General features: G+C 43.8%; 1 pseudogene; it reads right to left on the bottom strand.

Annotated features, from left to right (window-relative positions):
• Positions 1 to 5,714: 5,714 nt before the first annotated feature.
• The window catches only part of LOC103725107, a 10,380-nt pseudogene continuing 7,125 nt past the window's right edge, over positions 5,715 to 8,969 (bottom strand).

Raw genomic sequence — 8,969 nt, 5'->3', positions numbered from 1 at the left:
TTATTATTATGTGTTGCCTGCATGTGTGTATGTGCACCTGTGTTGTGCAATACTCGCTATGTAGACCAGGCTGGCCTCGAACTCACAAAGATCCACCTGCCTATACCTCCCGAGTGCTGAGTGGGATTAAAGAGGTGCGCCACCACACCCAGCCATTATTTATTATTTTTATTTTATGTGTATGAGTGTATTGCCTGCGTGTACATAAGTGCACCCATGCCATGCAATGCCTTCAGAGGTCAGAAGAGGCCATAGAATTCCCTGGAACTGCAGTTAGGGACAGTTTTGTTAGCAGCCATGTGGGTGCTGGGAATCAAACCCTGGTCCTCCACAAAAGCAGTCAGTGCTCTTAACCACTGAGCCATCTCTCTAGCCCTCCTCAAGCTATTTTAAAATATACAATATTACACTGGGCGTGGTGGCGCACGCCTTTAATCCCAGCACTTGGGAGGCAGAGGCAGGCGGATTTCTGTGAGTTCAAGGCCAGCCTGGTCTACATAGTGAGTTCCAGAACATCTGGGGCTACAGGGAGACACTGTAAATAAATAAATAAATAAATAAATAAATAAATAAAATAAAATAAAATATACAATATTACGTATTAAACTCAGTGCCTCCTGAGTTAAGCACACACTCCATTGATAAGCTCCACCCCCAAACCCTGCAATACAAAGTGGTCAACTACAATTACTGACTGTTCTATTTAGTAACATACCAGGGCGTAGTCCTCCGGCCAGCTATGACTTTGTATCCCCTAGCAAACCTTGTCCCACTGTCTCCTTCCCTCTGCCCTCCCCAGTTTCTAGTAGCCACTGTCCTTTCTATGTAAAGGGAATAACCTTTCTTAGATTCCATTGATGAGTGAAATCATGCAGTATTTGGAACTGGAAAATTTTTGTTTCCCTCTCCTCTCTTCCCCTCCTTTCCATTTTAAACAGACAGGCCTGGCCCTGAACTCCTGAGTCTAGTAATCCTCTCGTTTTAACTTTCCAGGAGTTAAATTCGTGCCACTATACTCAGGCTAGAGAAGGGAAACCTTACAGGTTTTCTAGGCTGTGGGTATAGAGGCGATCCGTGCACTGAGGAAAGTTCTGAAGAGAAGTTAATGGGGGCTGTGGCATTAATAGTAAGAGTTATCCTCTCTGCTTTAATCTCCAGAGGCTGATGATAACCCCCAGAGGGAGGATTTACAGATCCTGACAGCTAATGGTATAGTGGGCTGGCCAAACAGATGCATAACAATGAATATGGAGTCCACTGGGAATCACTAGGATAAGCCGTCCCTTAGGGACAGAGCCTCTCTCTAAAAATGTCAGCTCCTTATCAGTAGCTTGGCCTACAGCTGTCCTGGGAAGGAAACTAGCTTTTACACCCACTGGTGAGAAAGCACTAGTATGTCGTACCCCCTTCCTGCGTGCTCATTAGTGAAGGTGACATCCCAGTCACCAAGTAGGCCAACACCTCCTGAAGTACTTTGCTTCCTCTACCCTGAGCTACCCTGGGAGCATTTGGCCTTGTTCTGGAATGCTGGGAGGCCCCAGTGGGGGCCGGGAACATCTCTAAGGAGCCTTTTGGGGATGTGTGACACGCAATCAAGCAACACAGAAAAGCAATTGTCTCCCACTCCACCCTCCCCACTCTTCAAAGATAGCTTCTGATGGTTTACTCCCCAAAACCATAATTAGATTTTTTAATGGAGATTACCTATTGGCTCCCTGCTATGGAAAACAAGCATTAGCCACTTTCCCCTCACTCTTCAGCCCACCCTACTTCCAATTCATTTACTCGTTGATTCCTATTATTGGTTGCTTCTAAAGCTTGAACTCATGCCTTTATACACGCCAGGCAAGGAATCTACCACTGAGCTACTGATTAAGTAATGCTGATTAAAAATAACCAAGAGCAGGGCTGGAGAGATGGCTCATCATTTAAGAGCACTGGCTGCCCTTGCAGATGACTTGAGTTCGGTTCCCATGTCACAGCTAACTCCAGTTTCAGGGGATCCAACGCTTGCTTCTGGTTTCCATGGGCATCACAGGCATGGGTGCACTTACATACGTGCACACAAAACACCCATACACACCAAAATAGATAAATAAATAAATAAATACATACATACATACATTCATACGTACATACATACATACTCTGGAATAGGAGTTATGTGATAATACTGAAACTCTAGCTCAAAACTTCATTAATATAAATGTGGAAAATTGGGCTAGAGAGATGGTTCAGCAGTTAAGAGCACTGGCTACTCTCCCAGAGAACCCTGGTTCAATTCCCAGCACCTATATGGCAGCTAACAACCATCTGGAACTCCAGTTCCAGGGGGATCTGATGCCCTCTTCTGGCCCTTATGGGCATTGCAGGACATGGGTGCACTTACATACATGCAGGCAGAACACTCATAATAAATAAATAAATAAATAAATAAATAAATAAATAAATAAATAAATAAGGAAAATGCTCTAGATTTGATTTCTAAGCTCACAGTTTTCATCACCTCTTTGGTCATGTCATAGTCGTTTACTTTCATGGCCATTTGCTGTAATGGAGAAGGGTAGCAGTTAGTTTGGGGATTTGATTTTTTTTTTCAACTTTCAATGAGAAATAGGTGACAAAATCTTATTTAAGATGATTCAATGCTTGAGCATCCCCATCAGAAATGGAATGATGTACCATTAGCCACTTAGAATTTCTTCATGTACTGTTATTGTATTTTGATTTTTATGTGGAAATATAATCATTCTTGATCTCTGAAAGTAATCATTATTATGAAAATCATTTTACTTTGGAAACACTCATAATAAAGATAGATATTAATAAATAAATAACCAACAACATCTTTAAAGCGAGCACTTGGGAGTCAGAGGCAGATGGATCTCTATGAGATCAAGCCCAGCCTGGTCTACATAGCAAGTTACAGGCTAGATGGAGCTACAGGGAGACCCTGTCTCAGAAAAACCAGCACCACCACCACCAACAACAACAATAATAACCAAGAGCTTCTAATATTGCTTAATTTTCCCTGCCTCGCTGACAATTCTCCCAAGGGAATTAACCTCTTTTATCACTTTTGTGTTTTCCTTTCAGACATTTGGTCATAATTCAGACAGGGTATAATTCACTCTGTACCCCAGGTTGACCTCAAACTCCCAGAAATCCTCCTGCCTCACACTTCTGAATGTTGGTAATTGAATAGGCATAAGCATTTATGTATAATATACAGTAGATGGATAGTCAGACAGATATATATATATATATAGTAGATAGACGGATAGCATTAATTTTTTTTCTTTTTCTTTTCTTCTTTTTTTTTTTTTTTTTTTTTTTGTCTTTTTGAGACAGGGTCTCCCTGTAGCCATGGTTGGCCTGGAACTCACTTTGTAGACCAGGCTGGCTTCAGACTCACAGAGATCTGCCTGCCTCTGCCTCCAAAGTGCTAGAATTAAAGGCATGTGCCATCACACCCAGCTCATTTCTCCTTTTTACATGATTCAAATCAAGCTATGCATGACTTTCCACTGTTTTTATCCTCACTTATCCAAACATAAACTTCAGAGATATTGTCATTCCCATGATGTCCCACCCACCTGAGATCTATTGCATTCTTTCTGGGGGGAGGAGCAGGTTCTAAGTAGCCCAGACTGACCTCAAATACAAAATCCTCCTGCTTCCACCTCCTGAATGCTGGGACCACAGTGTAGACCACAATGCTTGGCTATTACATTCTTTTTATTGTTGAGTAGTGTTTTGAAGTATAGAGCTTTTAGATTTTTTTTTACATATTACAAACAATACTACAGTGAAAACTCAGCATTTCTCTTTGTGCGCCTGTGCGCTGGCATCGCTCAAGGATAGATACAGGGAACTGAGTGACAGATTTCATAGCTTTATCAGATTCTTGCAGAATACCTTCTAATAAACCTGTACCAATTTACAGACCCACCTAAATGTTTGTTAAGAGAGATTCCTAATAGTCTCACCTCTCTTAATTAAGTCCCTTACATTTGTGTCAATCTAGTGTGCGGTGGGAGTGGAGAGGGATCCAATAGTCTGGCCTTTGTTTTGCATTCCTCTGATTATCAATGAGATTGAAAGCTTTCCTGATGTTTACTAGAACTTGCTAGATAACCCAGACTCTGTTCAAACTTGAGATCCAAGCCAGGTGTGGTGGCACATACCTAGAAACCTAGCACTTGGGAGATGGAAGCAGGCAGATCAGGAGTTCAAGGCCATCCTCAGTTACACAGTAAGTATGAGGACATCTTGGGAAACATGAGACCCTGTCCCAACACTCACCTTTCCACTACTCCACTCTAAATGAAAAAGAACCCAGGGAGCCTCCCACCTCAGCCTCCAGAATGCTGGAATTACAGGCATGCCCCACCACACCCAACTCTGAAGTTCTCTAAGAAATCTCCCTTTTATTTCTTTTAATAGTATCTCATCCTATCAACCATCCCTTCTGCCCCCCCATCTGTTCTCTCTACCTAGAATTGATCAAACCTCTACATTTCACTTCTACTTTTTTACTGTTGTTTTGAAACAGGCTCTCATGCTGCCCAGGCTGACAATAGCCACGAGCCTTCTGTTGTGAGTTTCAGCGACATGGGACTAAAGAGTGCAGGGACATGTGCATCACAGAAGCGTCCCTATACATGACCCAGGTCCCTGCTCTGACAGCATCTATGCTCCCTAGGCACTGACCATAGGGCTATAGGTCCCTTGTCTCTTCCCTGAGGCAGCCCCTTGAATGGAGGGCGTTGCAGAAGCCTCTGAGCAGCTAGGCTGTCTTGGCTGCAGAGGCCTAACCTTTATCAAGAGACCTGCAGAAACTTTGGAGATGGAAGAGTCATTTAAGATAGATGAAGCCACCTGTGCAGGGTGATCTAAGGACTGTCTGGAGGCCACATGAATGGCAGCTCTGTCATTGGGGTCACTCAGTTCTTCCTTAAGCATTCTAAGCCGGTCTCTCATGTCTACCTCAGTTGAGCACCATGGAGCACAGGCCTGTGGCTAGTCTCTGTGAGGAGGAACAGTGAGTTCCAGTTTGCTTCAGGTGTCCCAAAATAAGCAGCCATCAGTTAACTGAGCCCTGGTCCCTCAGACCACCATAGCTTTGTTCATTAACATCAGTGCAGGGTTCCAGGGAAGCCTGGGGGCACAATGACCAGATGAGCAGTATCCATGGTATTCTGAAGACAACAGGATTCCTGGAGTAGTCACAGTTCTAAAAGTTCTCCGTATGACCTTATGGGTGATGGAGGAAGAGAGGCCAGGAGGCAGAACCACTATGAGAATACAAAGAAAAGTGGCAAAACCCAAAGGGTGGCAGTAACAAATGGGGCGAAGCCACCAGCAACCCAAAACACTGGGTCTGTGGTGACTGAGGGCTGAAAAGATGCAGCAAGACCAGGCCGGTAACTGCCAAGTTCCTGGATTAGGTGCCTGGGGCTCGAGAGACGGGTACCTGGGGCTTGAGAGATGGATCAGTGGTTAAGAGCACTAGCTGCTCTTGCAGAAGACCCAGGTTCAGTTCCCAGCACCCACATGGCAGCTAACAACTATTTGTAACTCCAGCTCCAGGGGACCTGATGCCCTCTTCTGACCTCCATGGGCATTGCATGACACAGGTGCACCTACCTACATGCAGGTAGGTATACTCATACACATAAAATAAAAAAATAATAAATAAATTTTTTGGGGGGGGAAGGTTAATGCAAACTTTTATTTAGTTACTATGGCATACACTTAAACATGAACACATAATACACCCTGTCTTATCATGGGTAGTCTTTTACATAACAAACACATGGCTAACATTTTGTATAAAAAAGGAAAACTGAATCTATAAATGATCAGAACAGGAACAAGGATCTTTGTATCAATGAGAAAGACTGTTACAGTGGTACGGCATCACCACTCTCCTTGACTGAAGTTTACAAATTTAATCAGCTGTATTACTCTGCAAACCACTACTGACACACAAACACTGGGCCCTTTCAAAGAGCAGCAGAGACAGAACATCGCTGTGAACAGCTCTTAATTCTTCACTGGAGTGGCACCGCCCTTCATGGTCTTCTTTAGGTGGTGGTAATTTGGCAAAATTTTCATCAAGAAATCCAGCTGCAGTGTCTGGGGCTGTGGTCTCTCTGTCTGCACCCGGCACAGGCAGTCTGTACCATAGATCACTGTGTTCTCAGGAATGACTTCAAAAGTATTTAGGTTGCAACAAGTCCCAATGATGCAACCACTGGTCAATATTACATTTCTCCCTACGTATGCTTTTGACTCAATGACATTATTATCACCCATCTTCATGGCTTAGGACTGGCAGCCAACTTCAAACACATTATTGGTGCCAATGATCATAGGTTTGGGCTCTGAGTCTTCAGCATCTGGGATGATATCATCCGGATGGGCGTTTATGATAGGGCCTGCTCTTCTATAAGGTTACCTTCACCAATAATTATTGGCCCAGCTTCTGCAATAATCCATGCTTTAGGGTGGATCACTGTCCTAGGTCCTATAGTCACATCTCCTCTGATTTCACTTTCTACACAGACAACTGCTCCAGGAGCAATCTTCACACTCTTCTGAGTCTTCTCCGCCATCGTCAGGCCCGGATCTCCAATAATAAATAAATATTTTTAAGAAGATGGAACCTGGGGGCAAGAAAGAAGACATCACATTCTGTGTGAGGTGTGAGGGGCCCTCAGGAAACTTGGGAGAAATATGATTAGAAAGTCTGAAGTTTTGGGTCTAGGACCCATAGCCCTGATCAACATCAGAACAGCACACAGATAGCATCTGAACATGGTTCCCAATACCATTAACAGAGAAAATCTCACAGAACATTTATCACATTTTGTGGAAGTCCATCAAAATCTCTTTAGAGAGCGAGAAAGATTACCAGTGTGATAAGTTTACTCAAGACTTAGTGGCTTAAGCCAGCAGTGATGCCTACCTGTAATACCAGCACTCAGGAAGCTCAGGCAGGAGAATCAAGGCCAGCCTGGGCTTCATAGCAAGTTCCAGGCCAGCTTGAATTATATAGCAAGACTGTGTCTCAAAAAACAAAGCCAGGCATGACAGTACCTTTAATCCTGGGAGACAGAAGCAGGTGGATCAAGGCTTGTGAGTTCAAGCCTAGCCTGGTCTACATAGTGAGCTCCAGGCTAGCTGGGGCTTCAGGGAGACCCTGTCTTAAAACAAACAAAAACAAAAACAAAAATAAAATTTTAAGCTGGGCATGGTGGCGCACACCTCTAATCCCAGCACTTGGGAGGGAGAGGCAGGCGGATCTCTGTGAGTTCGAGGCTGGTCTCCATGGTGAATCCAGGACAGCTGGGGCTACAGGGAGACCCTGTCTCAAAAAGATGGGAAAAAAATTTTAGTAAACAAGGGCTGGAGACATGGCTCAGTGGTTAAAAGGACTTGCTGCTCTTCCAGAGAACCTGAGTTGGTTCCCAGCACCCACATTAGGCAATTCACAACTACGCATAACTCCAGTTCCAAGAAATCTGACACCCTCTTCTGGCCTCCATGGGACACTGCATTCATGCACATACCTCACACACATAATTCAAAAAATAAAAGTAGGGGACTGAGAGTTGGCTCAATGGTTAAGAGCACTGGCTGTTCTTGCAGAAGACCTGGATTCAAATCCCAGCACTCACATGGCAGCTAACAACTGTCTGTAACTCCAGTTCCAGGGGATCCAACACCCTCTTCTGACCTCCACAGGCACTGAACAACATGGGTGCACTTACATAAATACATGCAGGCAATACACTTATACAATAAAATAAAAATAAAATATTTTAAAGAATAATAAGAAATAATTCTTTAAAAAATTTTAAGTTATGTGTGTGTGCACATGTGGATATGTGCATGTGTGTACAGGTGTCCAAAGAGGCCAGAGGTTTCAGATTCTCTGGAGCTGGAGTTACAGTTGTAAATCACCTGATTGGGTGCTAGGAATCAAACTCAGGTCCCCTGGAAGATCAAAACCAGTTCTTAACCACTCTTAACCACTGAGTCATCTCTCCAGCCCCATAAATGAACATCATTTTTATTTATTCATTCATTCATTCATTCATTCACTTTTGGCTTTTTTGAGACAAGGTTTCACTATGCAGCACTAGCTGGCCTAGAACTCACTTATGTAGACTAGGCTGGCCTTGATCTCACAGAGATCCACCTTCCTTTGCCTCCTAAGTGCCAGGATTAAAGGTATGTACCACCATGCCTGCCTATCTTTTTGAAAAATAAATCTTAAAAAAAATAAAATAAGGGGCTGGAGAGATGAGAGATGGCTCAGCAGTTAACTCCAATATAACTCCAGTCCAGGGGATCTGACACCCTCTCCTGGCCTCTGTGGACACTGCATGATACAAGTGCACTTACATGCAGGCAAATCACTCATACACATTAGGAAACAAGTTAGCCAGGCGTGGTGGCGCACGCCTGTAGTCCCAGCACTTGGGAGGCAGAGGCAGGCAGATCTCTGTGAATTCAAGGCCAGCCTGGTCTGCATAGTGAGTTCCAGGCCAGCTGGGGCTACAAGGAGACCCTGTCTCAAAGAGACAAAAAAAAAAAATATTTTTTTCCAGGTGTGGTAGCCCACACCTTTAGTCCCAGCCCTCAGAAGGCAGAGGCAGGTGGATCTCTGTGAGTTCAAGGCCAGCCTGGTCTACATAGTGAGTTCAGTCCAGCTGGGGCTACAGGGAGACCCTGTCTCAAAAAGACCAAAGCAAAACAAAAAAGCTTTATAAAATAACATTTGCAAAATGTAGGAGACAAAGAAAAAATTTAAAAACCTACTTATACTCTTACCATCCAGGCAAAAACAATGTTAACACTATTGATATTCTTCAACTATTAAAAATGTTCTGTAGCCGGACGTGGTGGTGCATGCCTTTAATCCCAGCACTTGGGAGGCAGAGGCAGGCAGATCTCTG

The sequence above is a fragment of the Nannospalax galili genome, unplaced genomic scaffold (genome assembly GCF_000622305.1).
Source record: "Nannospalax galili isolate Female #2095 unplaced genomic scaffold, S.galili_v1.0 scaffold1508, whole genome shotgun sequence".
Lineage (NCBI taxonomy): Eukaryota > Metazoa > Chordata > Mammalia > Rodentia > Spalacidae > Nannospalax > Nannospalax galili.
Note: the sequence above shows the minus strand (reverse complement) of the source record. Positions and strands in the feature narration are given on the sequence as shown.